General features: G+C 41.9%; 1 protein-coding gene across 1 annotated transcript in view; it reads right to left on the bottom strand.

The window, feature by feature from the left end:
* Positions 1–16,775, bottom strand: part of ANKRD6 (ankyrin repeat domain 6) — an 85,187-nt gene extending 68,412 nt beyond the window's left edge. The window contains exons 1-2 of the mRNA XM_058020828.1: positions 16,755–16,775; positions 16,534–16,666 (exon numbers count right to left, since the gene is read on the bottom strand). The gene's annotated coding sequence lies outside the window, so the exon portion shown is untranslated. The remainder of the gene's footprint in view (positions 1–16,533; positions 16,667–16,754) is intronic.
* Between the last annotated feature and the right edge of the window lie 585 nt (positions 16,776–17,360).

Below are 17,360 nucleotides of genomic sequence, written 5' to 3'. Positions count from 1 at the left end.
AATGAAACACAGAATGTGGTGGAGCGTGGAAAGCAGCTGCCTACCTCCTGAGTTAGAGATTTTGTCCAGAAGATTTCCATATAAAAATAAGCATGGGAGTTTCTAAAAAGCTCTCCCAGACAAGAGTGGCTGCCAAGCCAATGCACCACAGCCAACACAAAAAGCTGGAAGGATCTGTGGAGACAGGGCAGCTCCCTTGAAGCTGGAAACTGATGGCTCTGGCAGCAATGCTGAAAGGATGCTACAGTGTTTGCTGCAGCAGAGCTGCCCACCTCAGCTTGGGAGAGAAGGAAACACTGCAAATGGAAACAACGGGAGCTCCTACAATAATTACACAGGAAAATATGAAACTATTTAAAGGCACTCTCTCTCTCACTCTCTCAAGGTGTTTAAGTTAAGAAGCATCACAGGAATTTCAAATAATTGATTAATTTCAAAGATGTGTATGACACCCTGTCAGACCTAATGAAGAACCAAGGGTTTGGAGACAAGTCTGTGAGACTCAATTCTGTTAGCCACAAGCTTTCACAAGCAAGGACTCCTGCTGAACTAGAAGGCAGCTCCTCCATGGCATCAAGTGCCCCTTCTTGAAGTGACAGCTCACACATCTAAGTGTACATATTGCTATTGCCTGTTAGCAATCAGATACTCCCATTTGAGGCATGAAGCTTAACTTCTCCAAGGTGCACTCCAGGGACACAGCTGCTGCAGCCCTGACCACACACTGCACACCGCCTTGTTAAGATAGAAACCACCACAGTGCTCCAGCTGTTACTGCAGGAAAACCCTATGCAGGAAAAAAATGTATGTTTGGGATTCTGACATAGCCTGGATAAAATATACATGCAATCCAAATTCTCCTTGTATGAAGCTCCAACAAAGTATCAACTAGTAAACAAATAAACGAAATCTTAGTATAATAACACTGTTGCAAAACAGTTTAGAATAGCAAAAAATTTAATGTTACGGATTTATTCCAAGGAACTGGGTGTCAGTAAGACCTGAACATCGTTTGTTTAAAAAGTGGTGATTTCAAAGCTGAAAGTTTTCATTATCATCTCTCAACTTGGATCAGCAAGTTCAAAATCAAACTTCTGATGTAAATATAAATATCCCAAAACGATGTCGTTTCAAAAGTGAGGTAATATGATTGCTGCATCTCCAGATTTAACAAACTGAGTCAACTTCCTCTGCATTTTCCCTTACCCACCCCCTCCCTGTCAAAGCAATTCACCCCTCTGGTAATTCAGGTACGCTAGAGAGAAGTGTTGCAGGACAACACCTACCATCTCCTCCTCTCCCGGGCAATTCAAAAGAAGGCAACAAAAGACTCAGTAATTGAGAACTGTTCTCTGAATGAAAAGGTCCAATTTTACAAGATTCATCACAAAGTCTCTTATTAATCAACAGCCTTGGCACTCTTACCCTTCCATCTCACACAGACATTTCTGGAATGTGTTTCAGGCTACTGGGGGAAAAAAAAGGGTAGTTCAGCAGGAAGCAGCAGAAGGTAAAGAAATGAAGAATCTGAAATCGATCCTGCTCCTGTCCTACACAGCACAACATCTGTCAGAAGCATCAGCAGAGTAGGACTATCTCCTTGGTGAGTACAGTTTTCTTTCTACTTTTTCTGTTTTGGTACCTCCAGCAATGTTGACAAACCGTTTACACACAAGAACAATACTTGTGATTTTGCATCAACAGTCTTGTAGCTGACCTCTTACAAGGCATCTGAGTTCTTATATAAACTAGGCTTGAAGACCGAGAACAACAGATTTCTATTTTCATCTGGTTAGGAAAAGTCCTATTTGACAAGTTCCCTTGCTAGACTCCATGTTAGTTTGCTGACAGACCTGCTGGGATGAGGATATACAGAAATTCACTTCAGAAGTGGCAGGAGGTTTTACTACCATTTTTATGAGAAGAATATTGCTCTTTCTTGCTCTGATTCAAAGCTTATAAAAACCAATTAAGAGATTTAAACAAAGTCAGCAGAACCAATATGGGCAAGAAATGTCTCGTTCGAGTACCAGACCTGGCATCTGGGCAACCTTTGCAACAGAGTGCCAGTCTCCTCTCAAAAAATGCTTTCTCTGCATTTTCAGACACAGCTCTGCTCTGGACCACACGAGGGACATCATAATAATAATAATAATAATAATAATAATAATAATAATAATAATAATAATAATAATAATAATAATAATAATAATAATAATAATAATAATAATAATAATAATTTTTCATTCCTTGGATTTAAACTCATTTGAACTGATCATTGCTAGTGCAGTGTAAATAAACTTCCCTGGAAATCTAACCCCTCAGTATAGCACTTACAGAGATAGGTATTAAAACAAGGAAACCAAAATCCTGAAATATATTTTTCAGACTTCTGTGCAGTGTCAGGGCATGCAAAAGAACACAGTAAAAGCGAAGTATGTGCAGAAAGTTATCCTAGTTTTGATGAATGCATTTATTTGGGAGTGCAACAAGAAACCCAAGGAACTTGTTTGCCCTGGATTAATGTAACACCAAGGAGGAGTTAATGAACAGTAAAGCTGCAAAGCAAATCACAGAGAGAGCAGAACTGCCGGAATCAGTGGAGCGTTTCTGCCGATGGTGCGAGCCTGCTCCGGGGTTCCAGGTCATGGCTTCCACACAAAGTGCGCTCTTACCTCTCCAGAGCCCTGCCCTGGGCACCACACGGGCCACGTCTCCCACACAGCAGCAAACACTCAAGGACGTCTTTAAGGTTTACACCACAGCATTCTCTTCTTACAGTTTTTCACGTTTAGTTTCCTTTTTAAATAAAAGCCATGGAAAACCAAAACCAAACATCCAGCAGTACCCTTGCCTCTGTGCTCTCTCCCACCACTTTGCCATGCTAATGCTCCACAGGACTTGCACTCAAGGGTGTTTAAAAGCACGGTGCACACCTCCTCCAGCACCTGAACTACGGGAATAAGCTCTGGAAGACACAAGAATACAGGGCAGCAGAAGAGGACTGGCTAGTGGGGAGGAACAGAGTCAGCTCCTTGCCACAGACTTTCACACATATTTGTAAGACATGAGAGGAATGCTGGGAGTCAAGCTTTTTTTTTTTTTTTGGAGGGGGGGAAAGGAGAGGGAGGTGTTACTGAATAGTGAGAAATTACATCTAGTGGCTGAGTACAGCATAAATGAGAACAGGTTTGGCACTTTCTGAAAGGCAGTGAAGATGCTGATAAGACTTAGGGCACCTGTTGTAATTGGTGACCTCAGCATGGGCTGGAGTGGATTTCTATATCTGTGAACATGCTTATGAATTATGATTATGAATGCATAAATATAAATAGTGCAGAATGATTGTACTTGCTTTATTTCTGTGGCTGTCATGTAGTCTTGATCAAAAGAAAGAAGAAAGTGCATACATTAACACTGGTGGGCTGATGAGAGGAAACCAAAAGCGAAAACCTGCTGCCATGTTTGTCTCACTTTGTGCAAGTTACAAAAACCTCCTTAGAAAAGTACAGTAAACTGCTAAAAAATTTTCAGTTTTATTTCTCAAAGACAAGTTATGGGAAAAATATTCAGCCAACATCCAATTCTGAGGCCCTGAATGTCTATTTATTCCACAATTTAGAGCAAAGACCTCTAGTCCTTTACAATTCCATTTCCCTTTCTCTCAAGCTGTCTTACATTTAAGCAAAGACAGTCTATATTTCTAAGTGGAAAACAGGTAAACATTGGTTATTCCATTTGCAAAAAGTTAAGCTGTTATCACCATAAAGCTGAAGAAAAAAAATTTTAACAGGTTAGAGGATAATGTTTCTGTGATTATTTTTTTCTTTACCTCATAAATCAAGCCAGGAATTCTAAAGCAATTCTCATTCAAAATGCCCTTGGGTTCTTTGAAGACATGTGGTGGCAGGCCAGTAAGACTTTCACAATTTTAGATTTTGGGGAAAGAATGAGAGTTACACTTGAGAAAAGCTGGGACAGAAAGTTACACTTGAGAAAAGCTGGGACAAAAACTGCACAATAATGACAGCAGCAGTTTTGGTACAAGACTTTGTTTCATTAAAACATACTGGGCTGAATACAGTAGTAGGACATATTTGCTGATTCAGACACTACAAAATGAGAATTCAAGAGTAAGTTTAGTTTATGTAAACACAGTCTGAAGACAGTCCTGGCATTGGTTTGAATAATATTGGTCTGAAGAAGTATCTGCACAAAGCCTTCAGCTGCACCAGTCCATTTCACACCCTGCCCGCTCCTGTTACACCTTCTCCTTGTCCTGGTCTTAGCTGGGATAGAGCAAATTTTCTTAGTAGCTGGTTCAGTGCTGTGTTTTGGCTTTAGTGTGAGAACAACGCTGGTCACACGCTGATGTTTCAGATGTGGCTCAGCAGTGCTTGCCCTGAGTCCAGCCCCTTTCAGGGTCTCCTGCTCTGCCAGTGAGGAGGGCACAGGAAGCCAGGAGGGAGCATGGCCAGGACAGCTGACCTGAGCTGGCCAAAGGGATGTGCCATACCAATAAAGCAGGTTCTGGGCTTGGGGGACCAGACTAGGGACTTGATTCCCAACAGAAATAAGGCTTTGATGTTTAATGCACTCACCATTATCATTAGTCAGAGACAGTTTGATACCACACAGACACAGACTTTACCTAAGTTCTTCTGGAAGGAAGGCCACCATAAGAAACAGTATCTGCAAAAAGTAATCTAAATTCCTCTATAAAGTTGTAATACAAGGTCAAGCTGCCCTTCACAGTTTTATCTGTAGAGGTGATGTTTGTGAGTAATCTCCAAACAGGTCATGCAAACAAAACAATGAAAATTCTGATCCTCTTGCCTGGACCACTGGCAGATATGGAGCTGAAGGATCTCTCAGTGGGTTGTGGGCACCCTCTGTGTTATCTTTATTATTGCTAAATTCTTTGCAAGTTCTGCAGAAGACTCTTCCCCACTCCATGCAGAAGTTCACTGGTGGGAATCTCAGTCAGATAACAAAAGTGATTCCCTACCTCAGGGCTCTTTTGTTCCAACCCAACTGAACAGCCCAGATCCCAAATGTCCTCCTTCATTTGTTCTGTGCAAGCCATGCAGAGCAAGAGTCCCAACTCAGCATTTGATTCGCAAGGAATGCCTCCCCACCAAGCCCAAAATAAACAAAACCATGCTTCCATCCTATGCTACTTATATTGCAAACTAGGATCTCAGCTAATTTTAAAAACCTATGCATCAACACAAAATACTTCCAGGACAAGAAACTGAAGTTAATCTCTCTCAGCTCAGGCTATGGCTCAATTAACACATCTCACCTTGAATATCACATTGCTCTTCCCTGTATCTTGAGAATCTTGCCAGCTGTACTAACACAGGAACAACAGAAGAAAGCAGCTATCACAAAACCTTGGCTCTTGCATCAGGTGACTGAAATAAGCATTGCACAAGAGTGCTTTGATGTTATAAAAGGCCTAAGAAAATGCCAGGGGTTTGGGGGGTATTTCTTGCTGTGTTTACTCTCTTACCAAAGGGCACTTGTCACACACATGCCATCTGCTGCACTGAAATGCAACACCCAACCAGGTAAAATAAAAATCTCCCACACCAGCAGGCTCTGTGTACAGATTCAAAGGATCACCACTAATATAATTTTAGGTGTTTCAAGAAACTATGCTACAGAGACTGCATTTCTTGAAAGCTTCTCCTCCTGTAGGACAGAACCTCAGCTCCCAGGGAAGACTCTGCCCTCATGGCTGCACACAAGAAGTCACAGGCTCACAATCCAGAAATATTTGTACTTGTGTCAGGTATGGAGAGCTGAGAGTGCAAAATGAACACAAATGACCCTCACTCCCCCACACTGCCCCCTGATCCCCCTCCTTTCCCCTGGGTGCTCACAGGCACTGCAGGAACCCCAAGGAGTAGTCCTGCAATAGAAGCCATCTCTAGGAACCGAAACTGGCTTTAAAGACACTCAGCCTCTTGATGCTTGTTGATATTTCCCACAGCCTGAAAGAAAGGAAAACCTGGAAATGTGTTACTACATGGGCTTACCTACAGCACCTTGGTAAAGTCAGGATCCCTTAGTACAAGCACCTCCTTGGTCAGCCACTATCAGGAACCATGGAGGATGATGCTACTTGTTGCACTCATTTCATTCTCTTTAAGTCTTCAGTCAAAATAGATGCTTTGGTCTATTCTGAGTACTGAAAAGGATCATGCAGGTCAGTGTATCTGCTTTATAGTTAATGAATATTCTGAAATCTCAGCATATCTGAGAGTCTCCTTCATACTTTACAAGAGGCCAGCTCGTTCAAGATTGTTAAGACATGGAGAACATTTTACATTATCTACCCACAAAGGTTGCCCACGTCCTAAAGAGCAAAGAAAATAAGAAGCAAAAAAATCCCAAACCTGATGACAGAGAAACAGAGAAGAGCAGATCATGCTAGAGGGACATCATATTCCTGGACTATCTTCCCAGAAACATACAGGATTTTCCTCATGGCCATCTCCTTCCCTACCCTTATGAAGCTCAGCACCCCTGCACCTCTTACATTTGAGGACACCCTTTTGAAAGAGATTCCATTTTCACTTGTACAACATACAGGAAAAACACAATAAAAGTCTCAAGAAGGTGGCAGTTCCTGTCCAGTAAGACAGAAATAGATATTCCTTAACCATCACTCCTACCAAGGAACACAGTGGTCAGTTGTTATCAAAAAATCAGCACGCTGATAAGGACTGGAAGCCTCGCAAAGGTAGAAGACAACCAGAAAAGCCCATAAGCTACTGATATTGGAACTGAGAGAGTTGAAAGCAGTCAGAGATGGAAACATGCCCCAAGACCCAAAACAATACTAGAGCTGAAGTGAAAGCAGAAAAAATAAGATTGCAATTGAGACAGATAAAGGTCAGAGGATAGGATGAGGAAGAAAATACTCAACATAAAGCCTTTAAATAGCCTTGGAAGATGTGTCATGACCATCAAACTGATCTATAAAGATGGCCTGGAAAGGTATGGAAGAGGGACACATATCCTTTTCCATTCACAAATTCTTTCTTAAAGGATTGTCAAAAAACCTTTTGCTCTATTCACATCTCTTTTGGGTTCTAAGTGTTGACTCAGCACTTACTAACCACTGTTAGGAGCACAACTAGCAAAACAACAGGAGATTTGCAGGAGATGAGAAACAGATCAAAGAAAATCAGATGATTCTGTTATCAATGGTACGAAAGTACTAGGACAAAAGAGAGGGGAAGATGAAATTGGGGAACAATGCAGAGCTTTTAGAAAAGGCACAGAAGGAAGAGAAAATGGGAAAATTAAATGGTAAAAAGGACAAGGACATCTTCTTTACCTTACAATCACAGGAGTGGCCTAATGGGGTAGAAGCACACATTGGTGTCTCAGGGCAGACAGGACCAAACTTCACTCCTGAGCTGTGCTGCTCCATCTCTGGATTTGCTGGTTCTGCAGTGTGAGTAAGGAGTTACCAGCGGAGTTCTGCTCTCCCCTGGCACCACAGGACTGAATCACACCTACCCAGGGGAGCTGCAGGTGCCACACAACCACCAGCTCCCAGTGAGGTATAAAACAGGGATAGAAAACTAAGGGAAAGGACAACTGACTCTCGTGCTGTTTTCCTACAGTTTGTCTTCCATTTTTGGCTCAAGACAGGGAGGCAAAAAGGAGGGGTAGAAAGAGAATGCAAGCAGATCATATATTTGTATTCTTGTTTTCCAGTCCTTCCAGAAAGGCCAGTTTTGTAAACAGAGAGAAAGCTGAGATTTTCTTTATCTTGTTAACTACTCCCATGACTGTAACACACCATGCAGAGTTCACAATTATCTCTCTGCTCAACATTATCAAAAATGCACTGCAACTTCTTTGGCAACATGTTCTTTTAGTCAGGCTATCTGCACCTAAAAACACTCAGCCTTTTGTTTCAACAGCACAGACCTGCATGCTGAATTATAAAAATTGTCCAATATCATATTATCTTGGCTACAGATTTAATTTCACGGAATATGAAACTTCACTGAAAATCATTGTACAACAAGACAATGAAACGTAAACATTCACTTCTGTCTTTTTTCCCTTTATATTAAGTGTGAGCCTACTACAACTCCCTCTGGGAGGATATTTTTCATACAAAGCCACATTCTTTGAGTCTTATTCACATAAACAGTCATGGAACTGAATGAGATCAGCCACAGAAGCAGGGAAATCAGGTTTTGATCCAGTATTACTGATACAAAATACAACATAAAATTTTAAAAGAACAGGATAATAAGCACCCATCTTTAAACTATCTAATAATGCAAAAACTACTTGAAGGTTTTGTTTTTCAGTTCTACCCTTCTAAGATGTAATACACTAAATTAATTATAATTTTGCTGCAAACAATTTGTTGATAATTACCTCTCTGTGGACCATACTGTTATTTGAGTACAAATCATGAGAATTTTTTAAAAAGTCATTATTTCAGTATCACTTTATTCTTGATCCTTAATCAAGCAAGGCCTGAAAATCCCACTTGTGGAGCATAAGGGAAGTGATTTTCAAATGGTACTTGCTAAAATCTGCTAACTTTTGCATTGCACTTTGCCTGACTCTGTTTTCCCTGAAACACCATATGTATTTTGAGCTAAGCTTAACACAGACAAACCATGAAAAACTTCTGTTAGCAGAAAAGTGGATACTCATTCTCAAAATTTGAATAATGACAACTGATCAACTGAAGGTCAGTTTTATGCTTTTTACAGGCAAAAAGGACAGACATACAACACACGCTTGCTGCTGTATTAAAACTTACAATGTGACTTTATTAATGACCATCAAACTAAGACACTGCCTATACAGTTAATGCTTTCCAAAATCTCAGTCCTTTGGGGCAGATGACAAGTATACAGCTCCCTAGAAAGACAGAAAAATCCTTCACCTTAGTGTGAAACACTGTAGCACATATTTACTAATGTTCTGAGAAATTCCATCATAGTGTCACTCTCCTCTGATAACCTTCCCTGGCTTAGCTTACTTGAAAAGCACATTTAGTGCTTTTTCTGCTAAGGCAGAGTATCCTGTGTTTCACGAGAGTTACACAGGACTGAAACACAGCAAGTTCTCAGTTTCACTGACACTCTTTATTCCATGTCTGGGAAAGGCTGAGAATGGGTCCCAGACAAAACTAGCTTTAAACCACAGCTCCTGAGTAGCTCAACACTTATTTCAGCCTAGTCAAGGAGAGAGTCTTAATTTCAAATTGTGAGGAGAACAAATAAACCTTTAAAATGTTGGTTTGTTTTTTCCTTTCGAGTGCTGTGCTCAGTTCTTCTGAATGCACCCTTACCTGTTTTCTTGGTGCGTCTGCTCACCAAAACCAGCTCACCCCATGTAAGTATATGCAGACATTTGCTCCATGTACAAACCCACATATGGTATGTAAGCTAATTCATATTATTACAACTTTTCAAAAAAGTCATTCTTAAAAGCTGTAAATGCATGTATCCAAGTTCTGCAAGCTTTGAATATGATTCTGTCTTCCATAACATGTATCCTACTTTCAGGATTACAAACAAAAAGAAGAAAAACTGGCACAGTTCTAGTAAATGAAGCAGCAGCATCCTCCTCATTTGTATGTCTGCAGTTATAGACATGAAAGACTAAATTCTCTGAAAGAATATGGAATCCAGAAGTTTGCTTTTAAACTTCTCAACCACATGTTGATGGGTAGAGATAAGGGGAACAGAAAGGAGGCAGAAAAAAATTGAGTTTGTTTTTTTCAACCTAAAATACTCTTGTATGGAGATAATGAATCTGGGATTAATTTCTTAAAATATATAGGGCTTTTTTCAGTTAAGAGACTCTGGCAAGGACCAGAGCTTATGCCTGCAAATTCTGCTTTGATTTGTTGATATGGCATGCTTCTTAGGGCAAGTATTCATACCACCCTTTTAATTCTGCCATTCACTTTCCCATTGGGACCCATCTTGCTTCCTGGTAAACAAAGTGTAAAATTCTTATTGAGAAAGGATGAATAAACAAAGCAGAGCTAAATATAGAAACAGTCAACCTGTTCTGACAAGTAGGAAGAATGAGAAGCAGAAGTGAGTTACTGTAATACACACAGGGTTCTCTTTAACCAAAACTAAATCCCAAACAGAATACTGAAACTTAAAATTTTATGAAGCAAGCTGGGATGTGACTGCAATGTAGAATAGATGGAGCCGAATGTTGATTATTTGGGCACAAGACAGATGTTTAAACTAAGCTACTTCACATTTGTGGTGAGCATACACATAGCCTGTTACCACACTTGCACTGATGTGAAGTTATTTCCCAATAACTCATGTCCAATCCCCAAAGATTCCCTCCAAAGGAAAGGCGGCTGCTTAAAAGGAAAAAAAAAATAAAACAAACAAACACAAAAAAAGTCCCAGTATTATAAAAGCTAGGCAGTCATGGGAGAACAGGAAAAGTCCTCATCTGTACAGAGAACCAGTGAGACAGGAAATAAACACTACAAGGTCAGTGTTCCCAAGAGAAGGACACTGAGCCTGCAGCCCCAGAGCCATCTGCATTGAGCATATATTGTGTTCATTACACCCACTAATGAATCACAAGGGGACAGGGAAAGATTACAACTGTTAAAAATGGCTGGTAGATTCAAATACCATATAAACACAGTCTGGTATTTGGGCTGGGGAAAAAATCCTCAACTTCATATGCATAATGATGGGCTTGGGATGATTCAGGAATGAAATCCTGGATTGACGGTGGACGGGTCTTCTGAAAGCATCAGCACAGTTAAAAAGCAGGAAGGGTGCTAAAAATTACTGCAGTGAGTACAACCAATCTCACCTTTATTCAATCATCTAAGAAATTCAATTGCATCTTAGAAGTTGTCAGTCTGGCCTTCTCATCTTTAAAAAGGTTTAGCAAAACTAGAAAAGTTTCCAGGAAGGAGAACATAAGACAACCAAAGGTAGGATAATTAAGTAGAAGAAAATCAGGTTGGAGAAATACTAGAAGACATCAGGTCAGACCAGCATATTTCAAGCTCAAAAACAAGTGAGAAGAAATAACTCGTCTTATCAAATAGCAACTTTCAAGCTATGTTTGTCATTTGTTGTCTTCCCTCTCTGATTTTCTCAGGCTGTTTCCCATTCACTCATGTTCCCTCCTCAGTTTCCCTCATCAGAGTCACTGATGTAGATGCCCTACAGGAGTGAAAGGCATTAAAGAGAATATGTGTCATCTCTCCCTGTAAATGAAACACAGCCAAGCTAGAGATGAGAATTGGTGAGGCTGACCACGACACCATTCACCCACACCTGCAAAGCAGGCTCATCATTCCTGCAGCCTGGCCACAGAGATGGAAGAGCTGAAGGAATTCTCCCCAGACAGACAGTCCTGCCCTAGTCAGCAAGAGATATCCACCTCTCACTGTCTTCAACCAAAGAATGATTTGTTAAAAAAGGTCACACAGAGAAGCAGCTGATGCAAGGCACTCTGTTATTCCACCTATGTCAAAAGCATCTATGTCACTCGGTAAGTTTTTGAAAACTCTTTACATTACTAGAATTTAAATAAATTAAATTTGATCCTGCTTATTTTGAGGCTAGCAGCAACTAAGGCAGCCAAGATCAACACCATCTTTTTACTGAGCTGTCCTCACTCATCCCCAAATCCAGTTCTGCTTTATCAGGCATGCTGGCAGTGAAGCTGCTCACCTGCAGGGGCACCTCCACTTGTCTGTCAAGACACCAGGGAATAAGTGAAATGGATGACAGCCTCACCCAGTGCATGCCAGGTCAGGATTTCTTAAAACCTGTCTTCTCCAAACTGATTAAGTGTAGTCTTACAAGGAAGGAAGGGAATCCAACTTGGTAGCAGACTGTTCATTAAGAAAATACTATACTTCAAACTCATGTTTAAGCTTACTCCACACCTGAGTCTGCCATTCATAGCAATATTTACACCATTAAAAATAACCATTAAAAATCACCATAAACTTAGAAATAAAAAAGAGCACATTGAAAGAGTATAGTTGGATTTTACCCAGAAGCTGTGAAAAAACACCACCATATATTTGCAAGAATTCAGGAGCTGTTGCAAAGTCAGGAAAAAACAAACTGATAAGAAAATGCTGCACTTTTAAAATCTGGATTCAAACCAAAACAATAACATCAATGAAAAACTGTAGATGTCAGGCAGATAATTTTGCAGCCAGAAGAAAGACACCCCCCCATTTCCCTCCATCCCATAATACTCTTGAAAGACTTCAGCCAGACAAAGTCAAGTCCCAAAAGTGCTCAGACAGAAAATAAAGGAAAATTACTCATATGTAAGCTTTACAAAATGCTAAATACCAAGTTAGGAACGGATCTGCCTGGCAGTTATTAGTGCAATTATTTGCAGCAGTAATGATAACAGTGAAAAGATCACATCCTGCCCAAGACTCTGCACCAGCTGCAATTTCTGCATCTGTTGCACAGACATCAAACTCTGAGCAGAAGTAAATCATACCTAAAATGATTCACTGTGACCACTATTAAAATGTTACTCAAATATTAAGCTCATATATAATTACCATACATTCATGGCACTTTCCCTCAGTGACTGACCCAACTGAGACAATTTAGGGCACTTTAACTCAGAAGTGTATTGGTACAATATAAATAGACCTAGCAACAGATCTTCCTAAGATGTCACATTGCAGATGCTGTTAAAACCAACAGAAAATATTCCTGACTGGCTTAAAGCAATTGGCATGTCAAACTGGAAAAGGAATTATCCCACTGCAATGCAGACACAATGAAGATGCACACCCTTAAGGAACTCACTTCCATCGATTCCAAATGCATTTTCCATAATGCAAATGAAAATGCTTTCGTCCAACAGCATGCCAAGACATGCACACAAAACCTGTATCTTCAGTGGCCACTTCTCAAAGTGGGTGGTGTTTAGGTGGGGAAGGTAGCAAATCATGAGAGAGGGAGGAAGGCATAGGCTGTTAGAAGAAGCTTGTTTAAATCCAGGATTTGAAGGAGGCATGATTTAATGATTTGAAGAGTACTCCAAAAATGCTTTTGATCATGACATTAAAAAGCCTAGACTTTTCTGGCATAGGAGTATATCAATTTTTCTTCAGGATTACGGCAATCCCCCTACGGTACCTGTGCTCAGCACATCACACCCCAGATACCCTGCAGCCCCAGTATGCTCCATCTGGCTGGCAGCCACACCAGATACTCCCATCCACCACTTGCCACAGATGTGCCCAAATCCCATCCCTAATCACAGCCAGGTTCCCCGCCATGGCTGTGGCTTGGCTGAGATGCCCTATGGCTGGGAGGAGCAGCAGTGGGTGTGGGTTGTGGGAAGGAGAGAGCCACAGAGGAGACACCAGGAAGACACGAGTGCTGGCTGGAAGGAAGCGTCTTCCTGTTCATTCCAAAAACCTTTAATTACATTTCACACATAGCAGGATCTCTGCCAAAAGATCAAAAGTAAAACAGTGCAAGAGCAAGCCAGCAATCTACAGCCCTGCATTGTACCATGAGTTACCTGTGCATTTGGTATTCCAGAAGTACATCACTGAGGCTACCAAGACAACCTCTCTCCATCTGGATAATGCTAGAATTCAAGCTGTTGTACTGTATCCATTAGGCCATCCAATGGGGATTGATTTATGGCAACAGGATACACCCAACTAACTATTAGTGGTAATAAACTAGATTGCTTTTAGCCTCAAAGTCCCATGCAGCCTTAATGCTTCATTTATCACACACCTCTAAAAATGTGTCCTAAATTGACACTCATTTCATCATTGGTTTTTTTTGATAGCATTCTTGACCTTGGTATCAAACTACTGCACACCAACAGTATCCTTCCTGCTTCACTCTCAACACCTTCACGTTTCCAACTCGACCTCAGTATTTTCTAGAAAACAAGAAAAATACCTGTCTGGCCAAACCAGCAGCTTTGAATACAAAGCATCATTGCACATGCACAACCTGCCAAAGGAAGCAACACACAGAGAACATCCCAGGCACAGGGAACATCCCAACATTCATGTGTTTGAAAGCTATGCAACAAATTAGCAAGGAGTCCGCATATTTATTCTGACTCTTCCAAAATTTGGAACGCCTGCCTTCACAAATCCAACAGTCTTCTGAATGGCAGCATGAGATAAACCAAATACAAACAAAAGGAAAGAGACCAGTGCACATAATTCAGTGACAGGTCACAGCAAGACATGGGGTATTTCAGGATTTCACTGTTCTCACAACTGCTGTCAATGAACTGTAACAAACTATTCTCCATCAGCACCTGCTAACAGGGAGTGGAGTAGCCAAGCGAGAAATAACTAAGCTATTCCTAAATGGTTCACAAGTTAGCAATGGTATGCAAGAATATTTCTAGTATTGTACTTCAGAAGCTATTCTGGAGATTTTTGGGATCAAAATAGCTGGATATGAGGCAAGGAAGAAAATTAGCCCCTTGCTGTTATGAATTAAGGTCTTTCTGAAGTGCAGTTCTGCACCTTGTATTTTTGGCTGGATCATTTAAGTCACATATTTAGTTCCTGAATAAACAAAAGGAACTAAAAATACTCATTTCAAATTTTTATTTACCCAAAGCAATTCCAATCAATTTATGTCTTTGACAAATATATCCCTATATCAATCTTGCTAATAAAATATGGCACCTCATTTGTGGTTTTAAATAAAATACTTCCACCAGGGACCTGTTGTACTGATACAGCTCTAAAAAAAGATACAACTGTGAGTTCTCTGCCAGTTCATCCAAAGTCCTAACTGTTGAGGGAAAAAGAGAAAGTGCACATCTGAAACTAATGAGAATAAATACAGTTGTCAGTATAATTAATTTAAGAACCTGAAAGTGCTTTAAAAATGTTCATTGGTACACCACCTATCCAAACCAATAAGCATTGTTCATCCTGTTACACAGATTTAGTGAGTAAAGGACAGCGAGGTCTTTTTCATTTTCATCACATGACTCACTGGCAAAGTCAAACAGAGGTGAAGCTAAGACACATGGGGAAATGCAGCTTGAGGCTCAATTGCTCACCACCACACCCTACAAGCACCTGATTTACTCAGGTATCATTCATCTCATCTAGTCCAAGAACATGCTAAGTGTGATAATCTGAACTCCAGAACATGCCACCTGTGACAGGGCAAGAGGCTGAGCCTGGTGCTGCCACCACATCAGATCAGCTAACACGGGAGCCCCACTAGCACAGACAACTTCTCACAATTTCTGTTCCTCAAAAATGAAAGGACCTCTGTGAAAAAATCTTGAAGGAAAACACCTGCATGATCAGGAGGTTTCCACTGTATTTTTGCCAATCATTTACTGGTTATTTCATTTCTTGTGTTCAAAGCCAGTCTCCTGTATGAGGTTGGTAGCACTGTCTGGGTAAATATTAAGTAGCAAGGGAAAGTAAAAACTTCCCAGCTGAATACTACCATAAAACTCCTTTTTAATTTTTTTTTTGTTTATTTTCAAACAAAAAAAACCCCAACCAAAACATAACAACCAAACCAAAACAAAAAAACAGAGAGAAAAGCAGTGACATTACTACTGCTGCTGCACAATTCCCATTTACCCTTGCAGATAGGTCCTCACAGATAAACAGGCATACATCATCTACATACCAGGCAAGTAAGTACTTTATGTAGCCATCCAACTGCAGGTTTTGCTACATGCAGTGTATTTAACTATTTTTGAGTATTTTCTGCTCAGAAATTGTTAGGAAGTTCTGAGGGAGAGTCATTATACCATGTCTTGTGGTCTGCAATGCAACTGCAGATCTTACAAGTAATCACACATCTCCAGAAACACTTTGTTTTCCAGCTATCTGGAGAATGAAGATTACACAATACCTGAAACTTGAGCCTGCCAAAATAAGTTGTTATAAAACTAGCTGCACAGCCTGACACATCACCTTGAAAGAAAGTAAATAACATTCTCCTCAGACCAACCCATAGACTCGAACAGTCCTACCAGGGGATCTGATCCATGCCTAACCAATGCTGCATAAGAGTTAAGACATGGTTACATTTTTCTGTGTTTGGACAGAGGTGGACTTACTGATCTTCCCAATTACTCCTTTAACATTGGTAGGACATTCTAAGTTCATTTAAACAACTCATGGGGCAAAGATCCACCTACCAGCAAGCTACTTTCTAACTCTCTCAGTGTTTTCCCTGTGAACAAAATATATCACTAGCAGACAACATGTCCTTTTGGTCATGTGCATTGCAGAAATACCAAGCAGAAATCCAAATAATCGCTTCACATATAATTATAAAAACATGAAGATATTGGTTATGCCTTTTTAAAAAAACAGAGCGCTCTCTACAGCCCATGCTGTAATACACACAACACCCCAGGGCACGATAAGCTCTTTATTAATGCTTGCAATAAAAAGAACACTGCAGAACAATGACACGCTGTAGCCATGGATTTCCACAAGCAGAGCTCAACAAGCAGCCAGTGTGTACTCACAAGGTGTTGAGACCTCGGGGGGAGGCGATGTTTGCAGCAAACTAGTGGAAATATTTCCAGCGGAGTTTTCAGGTGATGTCAACAACAGGAAGGATGACTTGGAGCCAGATTTCCATTTCTCATCAGACGCGGCCTTAAAAGTTGGAACAAGAGCGTTACTTCTCCTCATTTTCACCCCCAAACCCGCAAGCGAGCCCCTACATCGACACAGGCTGCTGTACGTGCGCGGCATCCCGGAGGGTCCGACCTGCCGGACGGGGGGGGTCCCTCTCGGGGCTGGAATACGGGAACACTTTCCCGACTCCGCTCCGGGACACTGCCCTCGCCGCGGTCGTGCCCAGCTGCGGCCCCGCCACCACCTCCGCCATCACCTGTGCGGCCGGGCCGGCAGCACCCCCGCCCCGCCCGGGCCCCCCGGCCCCCGGCCCCGCAGCCACACGCGGAGCCCGGCGGGGCTCACCTGCGCTGCCGCTCCCGGGCGCCGCTCCCGCCGCGCCGCGCTCCGCTCTGCCCCTCCAGCGGCGCCTCCGCCGCCGGGCCGGGCTCGGGGCTGCCCCGGGGGAGGCGCCGCCGCCGCTGTGGCCGCTGCGAGGGCGACACCGAGCGGCCGCGGAGCGCGGGCGGGCAGCGCCCAGAGGGCCGCACCGCCTCCGGCCGGCCAGCGGGACACGGCCCCGGGCCCCGCCCCGGCCAGGAACACAGGGCTCGGCCCGCAGCAAGGCTCCGCCAGGGCTGGACGCTCTCCTGCAGCGAAGCTCCTTTGCAGCTTAATGATGGAAGCTCATAATAATTTGCGTGGGAGCAGAAGCGCTACAGAGCCACAGAAT

This window comes from Melospiza georgiana, chromosome 3 (genome assembly GCF_028018845.1).
Source record: "Melospiza georgiana isolate bMelGeo1 chromosome 3, bMelGeo1.pri, whole genome shotgun sequence".
Classification (NCBI taxonomy): Eukaryota; Metazoa; Chordata; class Aves; order Passeriformes; family Passerellidae; genus Melospiza; species Melospiza georgiana.
The sequence above is the reverse complement of the archived record's forward strand: the minus strand, read 5'-3'. Positions and strand labels throughout refer to the sequence as shown.